Here is a 12451-nt window from a genome sequence, read left to right as displayed (position 1 = left end):
GTGCTAGGCCTTTTCTCATTAGAACGGAGAAGGATGAGGGGCGACATGATAGAGGTTTATAAGATGATCGGGGCAATAGATAGAGTCGACAGTCAGAGACGTTTTCCCCGGGTGGAACACACCATTACAAGGGGACATAAATTTAAGGTAAATGGTGGAAGATATAGGGGATGTCAGAGATAGTTTCTTTACCCAGAGAGTAGTGGGGCATGGAATGCACTGCCTGTGCAAGTAGTTGAGTCGGAAACGATAGGGACATTCAAGCGGCTATTGGGTAGGTATATGGAGTAGGGTAGAATAATGGGGTGTAGATTAATTTCTTCTTAAGGGCAGCACGGTAGCATTGTGGATAGCACAATTGCTTCACAGCACCAGGGTCAAAAGTTCGATTTCGACTTGGGTCACTGTCTGTGTGGAGTCTGCACATCCTTCCCGTGTGTACGTGGCTTTCCTCCGGGTTCTCCGGTTTCCTCCCACAGTCCAAAGATGTGCAGGTTGGGTGGATTGGCAATGATAAATTGCCCTTAGTATCCAAAATTATATGATTAACCTAGGACAAAGTTCGGCACAACATTGTGGGCCGAAGGGCCTGTTCTGTGCTGTATTTCTCTATATCAATATCTATTTGTCCTATCTAGACCAACCGCTTGATTCCTTCAAGACCCCGTCCGTTCAGGGGCCTATCCAGATAAGTCTTAAAGGTCGCTAAAATATCTGCTTCAATCAGCTCACTTGGCAGTGTATTCCAGGCCAGCAACGCTCTGTGTAAAAAACCTCCCCCCACACATCTCCACTAAACATTTCCCTCCTCACCATGAACCTGTGGCCCCTTGTAATTGTCATTTCCGCCCTGGGAAAACGCCTCCAACATCTATACACCTAATAATTTTATAACCTTCTAGCAGGTCATCCCTCAGCCTCGGTCTCTCTAGAGGACAATCCCAGTTTATTCAATCTCTGCTCATAGCTAATACACTCCATACCAGGCAACATCCTGGCCAATCTTTCCTGTACTCTCTCCAAAGCCTCCACGTACTTCTGGTAGTGCAGTGACAAAATTGGACAGAGTATTCCAAATGTGGCCTCACCTACGTGATATATGACTGCAACATAATCTTCGACCTTTCTGAAGTAACTTTCACATTGATGCTTAGTGTGGGCTCCACCAGGACCATTTAAGCCCTTATTCCAACATTGTTGGTCCCAACGAAGTCAGGAGAGCTGATTTCAAGAGGCAACATTAGATTTACTCTGATTCACCAGAACATCAACAACATGAACAAGTGTTCTGGAAATTGAACTCAGCAAAACTGAAGTCACTGGTAATCATAAGGAAACTTGCACTAGTTTGGGGAAAAGTAAACACAAATGCAATGTTTTTGGTTCTTAGTGTTCAGTAATTTATCCCAGAACATCGCTGCAGCAGTTCCTCAGCTTAAACAACCCACGGACTCTGCAGGTGCTTTATTAATTACCCTCACTTCAGAATAAACTAAAATTTGATAATGTTGACTCACGGTTCCAGTGTTCAGTATTGAAGAGAAAATAAAGAATGTAGGGCAGTAGGGTGGCGCAGTGGGTTGGCACTGTGGCCCCACGGCCCTGAGGTCCCAGGTTCGATCCTGGCTCTGGATCACTGTCCGTGTGGAGTTTGCACATTCTCCCCGTGTCTGTGCGGGGTTCGACCAACAACTCAAAGATGTGCAGACTAGTTGGATTGGGCACGCTAAGTTGCCCCTTAATTTTGAGAAAATGAATTGAGTACTCTAAAAAAAAAAATTTTAAAGAATGTTGTGCCGAACATCCAGGTTTCTGTAAAACATAAATGGTCTCACTTGAACAGCACTCACTTCCCAATAGAGGTGCATGGAGAAATAATTGTCTTCCCTCTCCAAGGTGAACTGCAGGTACTCGGCAAGTCCTCTATGACAGCACCATTCAAAGGCGGGAGTCTGAGTTTGGAGGTTTCGAAACGTGTGATACACGTGACGCCAACGGGAGATGGTCAGATTTTCTGTTGTTTGAAATAGTAATTTCTGAAATTCCGATGGCGTAAATTATATTTATCAAGTGACAAGTGTTTACCGTATTTGCGAGGGTCTCACCTCCAAACTCAAAGATGTGCATTGTAGGTGGATTGGCCGCACAAAATTGCCCATAATTTGAAAAAAGAATTGGGTAACTTAAGTTAAAATAAAACAAAGTCATCGAGTTTTACAGCTGTAAAATAGGATCCACGCCCATCGCGTCCAGGTGAATATAAAGCACCGATCTACGAGAATCATGGTTTCTAGTACTTGACTGTAGATTTGTATGCCTTGGTATTTCAAGCCCCCAACTAAATACTTAATCTAAGTTGTTAGGATTCCCAGCTCTACCACCTTTTCAGGCAGTAAGTTTCAGATTCCAACCACCCTCTTGGTGTAAAAGCTTTTTCACTCACGTCCTCGAAGCTCCTTCCCATGACCTTAAATCTATGTCCTCTGGTTATTAACACCTCAACTAAGGGGAAAGGTACCTTCCTGTCCACCCCATCTGTGCCCCTCATACTTTTCTCCATCTTAATCAGCTTCCCCCCTCAGACTTCTATGCTCCAGGGAGAATAACACCATCCTATCCAGTCTCAGCTGATACCTCAAGTGATGCAACACAGGCAATACCCTGGTGAATGTACTCTGCACCCCTTCAGGTGCAATCACTTAATTTATATAATGTGGTGACCAGAACTGCACACATTCCTCCAGCTAGGGTCTGACCAGCAATTTGTGCAGGTTCAACAAATCCTCCCTGCTCTTATATTCAATGTCTCGGTTAATAATGCCAAGAATTCCATTGGCCTTCACAACAACCTTATTTCCCTGTGCTGTTGACTTCAGACCAACCTGCATTTGCACATTAAGATCCCTTAGATCCTCTGTACTTTCTATCGGACGACCATTCATTGAATGTTGCTTCTCCTTGTTCGCCCTCTCCAAATACAGAATCTCACAATTGTCATGGTTAAATTCAGTTTGCCACTCATAGACATAGTCATAAAATTTACAGTGCAGAAGGAGGCCATTCAGCCCATCGAGTATGCACCGACTCTTGGAAAGAGCACCCTACCCAACGTCAGCACCTCCACCCTTTCTCCATAACCCAGTAAACCCACCCAACACGAAGAGCAATTTTGGACACTGAGGGCAATTTTTCATGGTCAATCCACCTAACCTGCACATCTTTGGACTGTGGGAAGAAACCAGAGCACCTGGAGAAAACCCACGCACACACGGGGAGGATGTGCAGAGTCCCCACAGCCAGTGACACAAGCAGGAATCGTACCTGGGACCCTGGAGTTGTGAATCAATTGTGCTATGCACAATACTACCGTGCTGCCCTGATGTCTATCTAACCAGTCCATCTATATCACCTGTAATCTCAGACAGTCATTTTCAAACCCAGGGTTGTGACCAGCGGGTGGGTCCCAGGTGACTGTCGGAAGGATCTCGGGGCCTGGCGTTCCCAATCTCGTGGCCATATGTCGCGGCATTCCCGATCTCCGGGCCATGATTCGCAGCGTTCCCGATCGTGGGTCATGCGTCGAGGTATTCCAGATCACGTGGCCATGGGTTGCGGTGTTCCCGATTGTGGGCCATGCGTCCCAACGTTCCCCAAGTAGTGCCAAATGGCATTCCAGGTTTTTTAAAATTACAGCCGTGACTGGCTTTCAGAATGCGGCCTTTCTCTGCATGCATGCCACCTCAGGAATGTGCAGGCAAATCCTACGGTCATACTAGCGTGAAAACGCCCGATCCCGCCTGATCTCCGAAGGAGTGAGCAGGCCTTGAGACCAGCGAGGTAGAGCTTCTCCCCCTGATGTCAGCGACCTAACCCAAGACTGGATTTCAAAATGACTGGAGTCTTCGTACCTGGAGCAATGGCAGAGAGCAGGTCACATGTCCCGAACACTAACGTCACGTGTCCTGGTCGCTCAAGGGAGACCCCTCTTTGTGTAGCTGCATCAGTACTGCTGAAAGCTTCAGGTCCTCTGGTGAAGTAGCAACAAAGCAGGAACAAAGCAGCATAAAAGCGATCAGTTGAGGTATGGATTATTCAACGTGCCACTACAAATCAGAATGCAAACTTCATGCGTGTTACATGCATGGAAGCACTGGCAAATGAACGATTAAAATTCTCAAAACTGCAAAGGCATCATAAGATTGAACATGGTGAGTTGGAGGGCAAACATTTTGATTATTTATTCAAATGGATGCAGTGAGATTTTATCTCATCAACTGAAGTCATTATCAGAAATGTAACTGAATAACAAAGCAATTGCGATCGTCAGGACCACGCAGGCTCACCTCTCACATTAAATATAAGGTAATATGCTTAGTCACGAAGTTCAGGGGGTGTGGGTGATGAAGGTTGGCCCAGTGGGTCGCGAAGTTTCAACGGCATGGGTCACGAAGTTCAAACCATGTGGGTCATAAAGGTTGGCCGATATGGATCACGAAAGATGGCCTGTTGGTAAAAATGTGTCCACGACAAAAAAGTTTGGAAAACATTTGTTTAAGATGCAAATCCCTGGCAACATTTGAAAGCATATTAACACTTTCATGTACAAATTGCTGTCAACTATTACTGTCTAAGCAGCACGGTAGCATGGTGGTTAGCATAAATGCTTCAAAGCTCCAGGGTCCCAGGTTCGATTCCCGGCTGGGTAACTGTCTGTGTGGAGTCTGCACGTCCTCCCAGTGTGTGCGTGGGTTTCCTCCGGGCGCTCCGGTTTCCTCCCACAGTCCAAAGATGTGCGGGTTAGGTGGATTGGCCATGCTAAATTGCCGGTAGTGTCCTAAAAAGTAAGGTTAAGGAGGGGTTGTTGGGTTACGGGTATAGGGTGGATACGTGGGTTTGAGTAGGGTGATCATTGCTCGGCACAACATCGAGGGCCGAAGGGCTTGTTCTGTGCTGTACTGTTCTATGTTCTCATGCCCCAGAGACAGGATTTACATTTACATGTCGATGATTTGTGTTATTTTTGAAATATGTTTTTCTCCTCCTTTTTCACATTTTCTCCCAAATTTACACCCAACAATAAACAAAAATCAGTAACGAATGTAATGTCAGCCCCATATCAATAACAACGATCCCATCCTCACACCAAACTCCAAGCATTAGCTCGCATGTTAACATAAAGAAATGCCAAAAAGGAATGAGGAATCACCCATAGTCACTATTAACACATACAGTCCCCCCAACCCTCCCAACCCCCCTAATCTACGATGTAATCCAATTCTCAAACGTGCATAATGAATAACAAACATGAATTGTACAACCCCTCCACCCTTCCCGAAGTTCAAATTTAACCTTTTCAAGCGTCAAGAATTCTAGCAGGTTCCCATATCACGCCAGGGTGGAGCGGTTGATCTCCACCCTAACAGGATCCGCCTTCGGGCGATCAACAAGGCGAAGGCTACAACTTGCCTCCGCGCCCGTTTCTAACCCCGGCTGGTCCTACACCCCGAATATACCTCCCGAGTACCCAGGTCCAGTTTCACGTGCACCACTTTAGAGATTACCCGAAAAACCTCCTTCCAGAAATTATCCAGTTTTGGACAGGACCAAAACCGATGAACGTGGTCCCCCCCTTCCCCGGCAACGTTCACACACACCTTCTATCCCCTCAAAGGACCGGATAATCCTTGCCCTTATGAGGTGAGCCCTGTATCCCAACTTCAGCTGTATCAGCCCCAACCTCGCGCAATAGGTGGAGGCGTTCATCCTCCGCAGCACCTCACACCAGAACCCCTACACCATACCGTCTCCCAACTCTGCCTCCTACTTCGCCAGGATCCCTTCTAGCGGCGCCTTCTCCTCCTCCAAAATAGCCTCGTAAATCACCGATACTACCCCCTTCTCCAGTCTCCTTGTAATCAGCACTTCCTCCAGCAATGTGCATGCCGGCTCTACTAGGAAGCTGTGTATCTCCTTCCTAGCAAAGTCTCAAACCTCCATCTATCTAATCATTTCCCCCTGCTCCACTCCGTACTTCGCTCCCAGCTCCTTCAATCCCACAAACCGACCCCCAAGAAACAAATCTTTTAGTGTCCTAATTCCTCTCTCCTCCCACCTCTAAATATTTTAATCCCACTTCCCTGGCTCAAATCTATGGTCCCCCGAATTGGCATTTCCGTTGACCCTGCCCCCAACCTGAAGTGCTGTTGAAATTGCCTCCAAATTCTCAAAGAAGCTGTTACTAGCGTACTTTCTGATTATCTTCCTGGTGCCATTGGAAGCAGCGCTGTCGCTAGTGACTTCAATGCTGGTCGATCATTTGTGTGACTCGTATTCAACAATAAGCAGACTTCCCATCCTTTGGCTGAAATAAACAACGTATTCATTTTGCATCTCTGACCAAGATTTTGTGAAATGCAGTTTTTATTATACTGCAGAAACCTAACATCCATTTCGACAAACTCCAGATCTACAAATATAATTATTATAATGGAATATAGTCTGTTTTCCCGGAATATGAATGGAAGATAGATATTAGAGCATTGATCGTCTGTTTATCTTCCACTGTGGGAAGGGTAGAGTCTACATGAGCGGTTAGGCAAGTCTGCTTTTAATCAAGAATTATAAAGACAGCATTTCCAACAGTGCAGCCTAATTCGGCTCTGGCCACACAAACGTGCACAATTGCCTCTATGCTGAAAGTACAATCGTTCAGCTCTACCTCAGTTCTGACCCACTGTCTATTCAGCGCTCCTGTTCTATGGGTGCCAATAAAATGCAGCTCTCCCTTAATCCTGATGTTGAGCTTGCCGAGCGCTGCCTCAATGCTGAACAGGCAGCTGTTTGGACCATCCTCTGGACTAACGTTCTGCCAATTCAGCAGCAACGCAGTACTGACCGGAGACAACTTTGGCAATATTGTACGGTCAAGAGAAAATTGAGAGATAGCTTTGTGCATGAAACTTACACATCTTTCCTCGGGTATGGCATGGATGGCACCGAGCAGTTTGGATTTCAAAGCTCAATATTGTACAATTGTTGATCAATGAGCCATTCAGATGCTTTCGCATCTGAGGAGGTAGAAATTGATCTGGACTCTATGGAAACCTGAGGGAACTTGGCAATGTGATAGCATTCCCCAGTCACACTTTCACCGTCGTTGCCTCCACTCTCTACCTCTCCGTCCGTTCTCCATTTATACCCTTCCCTCTTGAACATTAGCTCGTTGAGCAGAACACCTGGACACACACATCGAACAGTGAATCAGGAGGAGGCCACTCTGTTCATCGAGCCTACCTCCCCATCCATTATGATGATTGCTGATCATCAAAATCAATAGTCAGATATTCGCCCCACTGAAACCCACGTATCCACCCTATACCCGTAACCCAACAACCCCCCCCCCCCCCCCCTTAACCTTACTTTTTAGGACACTACGGGCAATTTATCATGGCCAATCCACCTAATCCGCACATCTTTGGACTGTGGGAGGAAACCGGAGCGCCCAGAGGAAACCCACGCACACACGGGGAGGACGTGCAAACTCCGCACAGACAGTGGCCCAGCCGGGAACCGAACCTGCGACCCTGGAGCTGTGAAGCATTTATGCTAACCACCATGCTACCGTGCTGCCCTAAACGTTTTGACCTCAACTATAAAAATAATATGATAATCTTTATTGACACAAGTTGCCTTACATTGACACTGCAATGAAGTTATTGTGATAATCCCCCAGTCGCCACATTCCGGCGCCTGTTCGGGTACACAGAGGGAAAGTTCAGAATGTCCAAATGACCTAACAGTGTCTTTAGGGACTTATGGGAGAAAAGCGGAGCTCCCGGAGGAAACCCACCCAGACAAGGCGAACATGCAGACTCCGCACAGACAGCCACCCAAGCTAGGAATCGAACCTGAGACGCTGAAGCTGTGAAGAAACAGTGATACCCACCGTGCTACTGTGCCTCCCCACTATGTTCTCTGGTAGCGAAGTCTATATATTCATAATTCTCAACATTGAGATATATCTCCTCACCTCAGTCCGAAAATGTTGACACCTTATCCTCACCCTATGCCTCCTAGGTCTGGACTCCCCTATCAATGGGGACATTCTTTCTCAATCTCGTCGGCCTTATCTTGTTAGAATCGTCTATGTTTCTGCGACATCTCTTCTCACTCTTCTAAACTCCAATGAATATAATCCTAACCGATTTTGTCTCTCCTCATATGACGGTCATGTAATCCCAGGAATCAGCCTGGTAAATCTTTGCTGCACTCCTTCATTGTAAGAACATCTGTCCTCAGGTTATGACTTCAAAACTGCACATAACGCACTAGATGTGGTCTCACCAATGCCCTATACAGCATTAAAAAATTGTCATTGAATTACTCAAATCCTCTCGCTATGAAGGTCAACAAACTATTTGCCTTCTTTACTACCTGCTGTACCTGCACACTTACTTTCAGCGACTGGTGCACGAGGACACCAAGGTCCCATGTGTACGACTGATTATCCACTTCTCTCAATTTAAACTTATTAAAAAAGTAATCAGTTTTCCTACAGTTTCTAATTCTCTCGTCCAAATCATTAATATATATTGTGAACAGTTGCAGCCCCAGCACAGATCCCTGAATTACCCCACTAGTCACTGCCTGCCAATCGATTAAAAGACCCATTTCGCCCAAATGTTTGTTTCCTGTCTGCTAAGCAACTTCCTAACTATGAGAAAAATAACCTGCAACTCTTGCACTTTAACATTACAGTAATATACGATGTGAGACCATTTCGACAGCTTTCTGAACGTTCTGCTTGCTCATCTAAATTCGTCACAGCTTCATTTAATACTGGTAGATTTGTCAAACACGATTTTCTTTTTGTAAATCCATGCTGAGTGTGTCTGATTATACTGTTGCTCGTTATGCTTTCCCTTGATTTGCTCTGTTTTAATTACCTTTGCTCAAGAGTCGCCAGGTATCTTTCTGATACCACTCCAGGGTTCAAGGCCAAGTACTGATCAATAACTCGATACACCAGTTAGTAAGTTTGAAATCAATGCACATTTATTTACACACACAGTCAATTATTACTCATGCATAAACTCTACTCGCTAAACTACAACTACAACTAAAAGCCTATACTTAGCTTAGAGTTGCCCACTCAGTCAGAGGAACAATGGCCGCTGTCCGCTTCTGATACTGCTGGCTTCGAACTAATACGGCATAGTCGCTCGGAGCGTCTATCTGGTAGCGGGCGTTGACCTTAGACTTACTTGGTTGGTGCTTGGCGGCCTCTCGTCGCTGAGAGCCAAATGCCAAGTTCAAGATGGAGAGGAGTCAGGGTGAGAGAAGAGAGCGAACTGACATTGGAGACTCTGTTTTAGAGTCCCCAGGGGTTTCGCGACCTTCTGCGCGGACCCCGAACTTGTTCCCAATTAATTAGACTATGTCCCAATCGTTCGTATTGATTTTCTCCAATACTGGAGTTGTTCCCTGATCGTTGGGCGGGCCCAATCTGGCCGTTGGCCTGCCTTTGTTTTATCTCTCACTGGCGCCGGGGCGTCTGTCCTGGTCTCGATTGTTTCAATGTTTCCTTTTTGTCTCCGTAGATAGCTCATTAATATGTTAATATGTATTGGTTTCAGTTCTGTCTGGGTTCTGCAAATCTTAATGCACAGGAAACCTTGCACATGCTTGTTTTCCCTACTGCTGTCCATTATTCCCTGCACTCTTTGCCGGCATCCATTTTGGAATCGGGACGTGGACACCCCAGGTGGTTACACTCCCTCCTTGTGATCCTAAACGCGAAGCGTGAAGGATCACACTACTGCGATGTCTTCGATCCCTGACCAAGCGGGTACTAATGACTATGCTCTAGCATGATCCTAACTATGCAACATATCTTTAACTAAAGAATTTTACATGACACGTCACAAAAACAATATGGGGGCGTGAAGTCATTTAGGGCATGCATTACAAAACAAAAGAACTGGAACCTCTAACTATCCTCAATAAACTATCCTCTCTTAAACCACTCAAAAACATACTAACTTCTTAACTGTACAAAAATAGCAGCATTCAAATCACCCCTGGTTGGGCAGTCAAACGCAGAGTTCAGATTCCTTTATTCACCAAACGATCACATTTCTTTATTCAACCAACGAACACACAAACAACTAAACGAATGTATTTTATTCCATGTCAAGGGGTCCAAGCGCCTGGTGGAAACCGAAAATAGGGGATGTTATTCTGTATACCGGGGCGCGAGAGAGGCCGGCTCTCCTTTGCCATTTCTTCATACGAATCGTCTGCACGATACTGAAAAGTATTGCCAGTACTAAAAGTGCTTCAACGACATACGAGTGGGAAGACCATGTGATATCACACCATGTCGGGGTACTGTTGACTGTTACTGGGCTCTGTTTACTGTGGGGGAGTGAATCGTTGACGGCCTGTGGGGTTGTGGGTGAGGGGGTTTGCGTTCGCGCACAACCAAAGGGATTTTGCTATTGTCCAGAGAACAAAATGGAGGGCATCTTCATCTTTCCTTCTCTTCTCATTTTTCCTCTCTTCTTGTGTTCTTTGAGCTTCTGGAATCCTGTAAATACAAGCATAATATCTGTTATTATCTTGCTTAAGGTCTCGAGTGTTTGTCTGTATGTCCTTTCGTGCCAATTACCCGTTATAATTGGTCACCATCTGTGACTCCCTCATTTTTCTTTTAAACCGAATTTCTGGACAAGATATTCTTGAAAAATACTGACAGTGCGAGCCGTCTCGTGGCATGTGCAATTTACCATCCCAATCTTTGAGGGTGTAAATAGCATGAGGGGAAGCAACCGAAGGGTTACTATAAAACAAAACAATAAAAATTTGAAACAAAATAGCCAAAATGAGGTGCGTATAGGCCGCGGCGGGTAAGAATTGGATGTAATCGCCGGGTAGGGCGGGCTGTGCTGTCCCCGAGCTTAGCTGACCAGAGGGGGGTCCTCAGACAGGGCGGGGGTAAGTGCCGTTTCTCCACTGCCTGAGTAACCTGCGAGAACGGGCAAGAACGTAGTCGTGGTGGTGGTTTCAGTACTGCCTCTCCTAACCTCAAATTAGAAGAGCAGTTACGAAGTGTTTTCGGGCAATTTCTCAGTGGTTTTGGCAGATAAGCTAGCTGGCACGTTATCAGAGGTTTCTGCGGAAAAACTAGGCGTCTGGCCGTGAACAAACTTGTTCCATTAACTACCAGGGGGCGTTAAAGGAGTGGTGGTGTGGGGCTGTGAAAACCGTTTTAAATTTTAAACATTGAACATGAAACAAACACAAACAAAGAATCATGCAACGAATATCGTGCAGGTTCCATCAGTAAGGACACCGTATCTCTCTAGCGGTTCCTTTTAAACATCATCTGGACACCTCAGTTTTCAGTTGCGAACAGGGTCGCAAATGGATTCGAGTGGTGGGAGTCAGACTCAATGACATCATATTCTCCCGGCTGCCATACGCTTGACTGTACAAGTCTTGCCAAAGCTGCGTGGTGTGACTTGGGGTTCATCTCATCGTTCCGGATGAGCCTGAATGAATTGTCGCGGTGCCAGAATCGTGAGTCTAGTTTGGAGGTACTGGGGATGAGGTCCGTCATCGTCGGGCGGTGGGTCTGGGTCAGGGGCTTTAATGTATGTGATCTAGAAGGGATCACTTGAATTGTTCGCGGAATCACTGGGAGTGGGGCCTGTTGCAAGGGCATAGTATCGTGTTGTGCTGTGGCTGTCCTCAGTGCTTTCGCAGTCACTGTTGTCGTTGCTGTCTGGGGGTGGGGAAAGGCAGAGTCGTGTGTCAAGGGGGCGGAGTCGAAGATGAGTCCGTGGATGGGTTGGACTGGCTGGGGGAGGGTAGCAATGCGTTTTCTGTGGGTGGGGCGAGCTCGTCTGCTGCGGCGAGCAGGATGTGGTGCGTGTGGTTACTCTATGAGCTATAAGCCTTGAGCTGGTTTATATGAAACCACGCAGACTTTCCATTTGGATACTTTATTTTGTAGACCGAGGGGCTTACTTTGTCCGAAATGGAGTACGGACCTGAGTACTTAGGTGACAGGAATGTGCTGGGGTTGTAAAGGGAGAGAATTACGTGATGCCCTACTGAAAACTCAGTGGCATGCACTGTCTTGTCGAAACAAGCATTGCTTTGTTCCTTCCTTGTGCCCATTCTTACTGCGGCTGCGAGTTGTGCCGTTTTGACATTTTCTATTAACTGTTGTACAGCGTGCTCGTGAGTGAGGGCTGTCAGTGCGGGGCTGGTCAAATCTAATCCTAACAAATATTCTGGTCCTTTCATGGGGCGTCCGGTCATGAGAGTGTGGGGGGTGTATCCTATGGACATGGATACCGTGTTTCGTAAAAACATGAATGCAAATTGGAGTCCCAGGTGCTATTGTTCTGCTGAACCATTTTCCTAAGGGTGGCTTTTTGTGTCG

This window comes from Scyliorhinus canicula, chromosome 6 (assembly GCF_902713615.1).
Source record: "Scyliorhinus canicula chromosome 6, sScyCan1.1, whole genome shotgun sequence".
Lineage (NCBI taxonomy): Eukaryota > Metazoa > Chordata > Chondrichthyes > Carcharhiniformes > Scyliorhinidae > Scyliorhinus > Scyliorhinus canicula.
The sequence above is the reverse complement of the archived record's forward strand: the minus strand, read 5'-3'. Positions refer to the sequence as shown.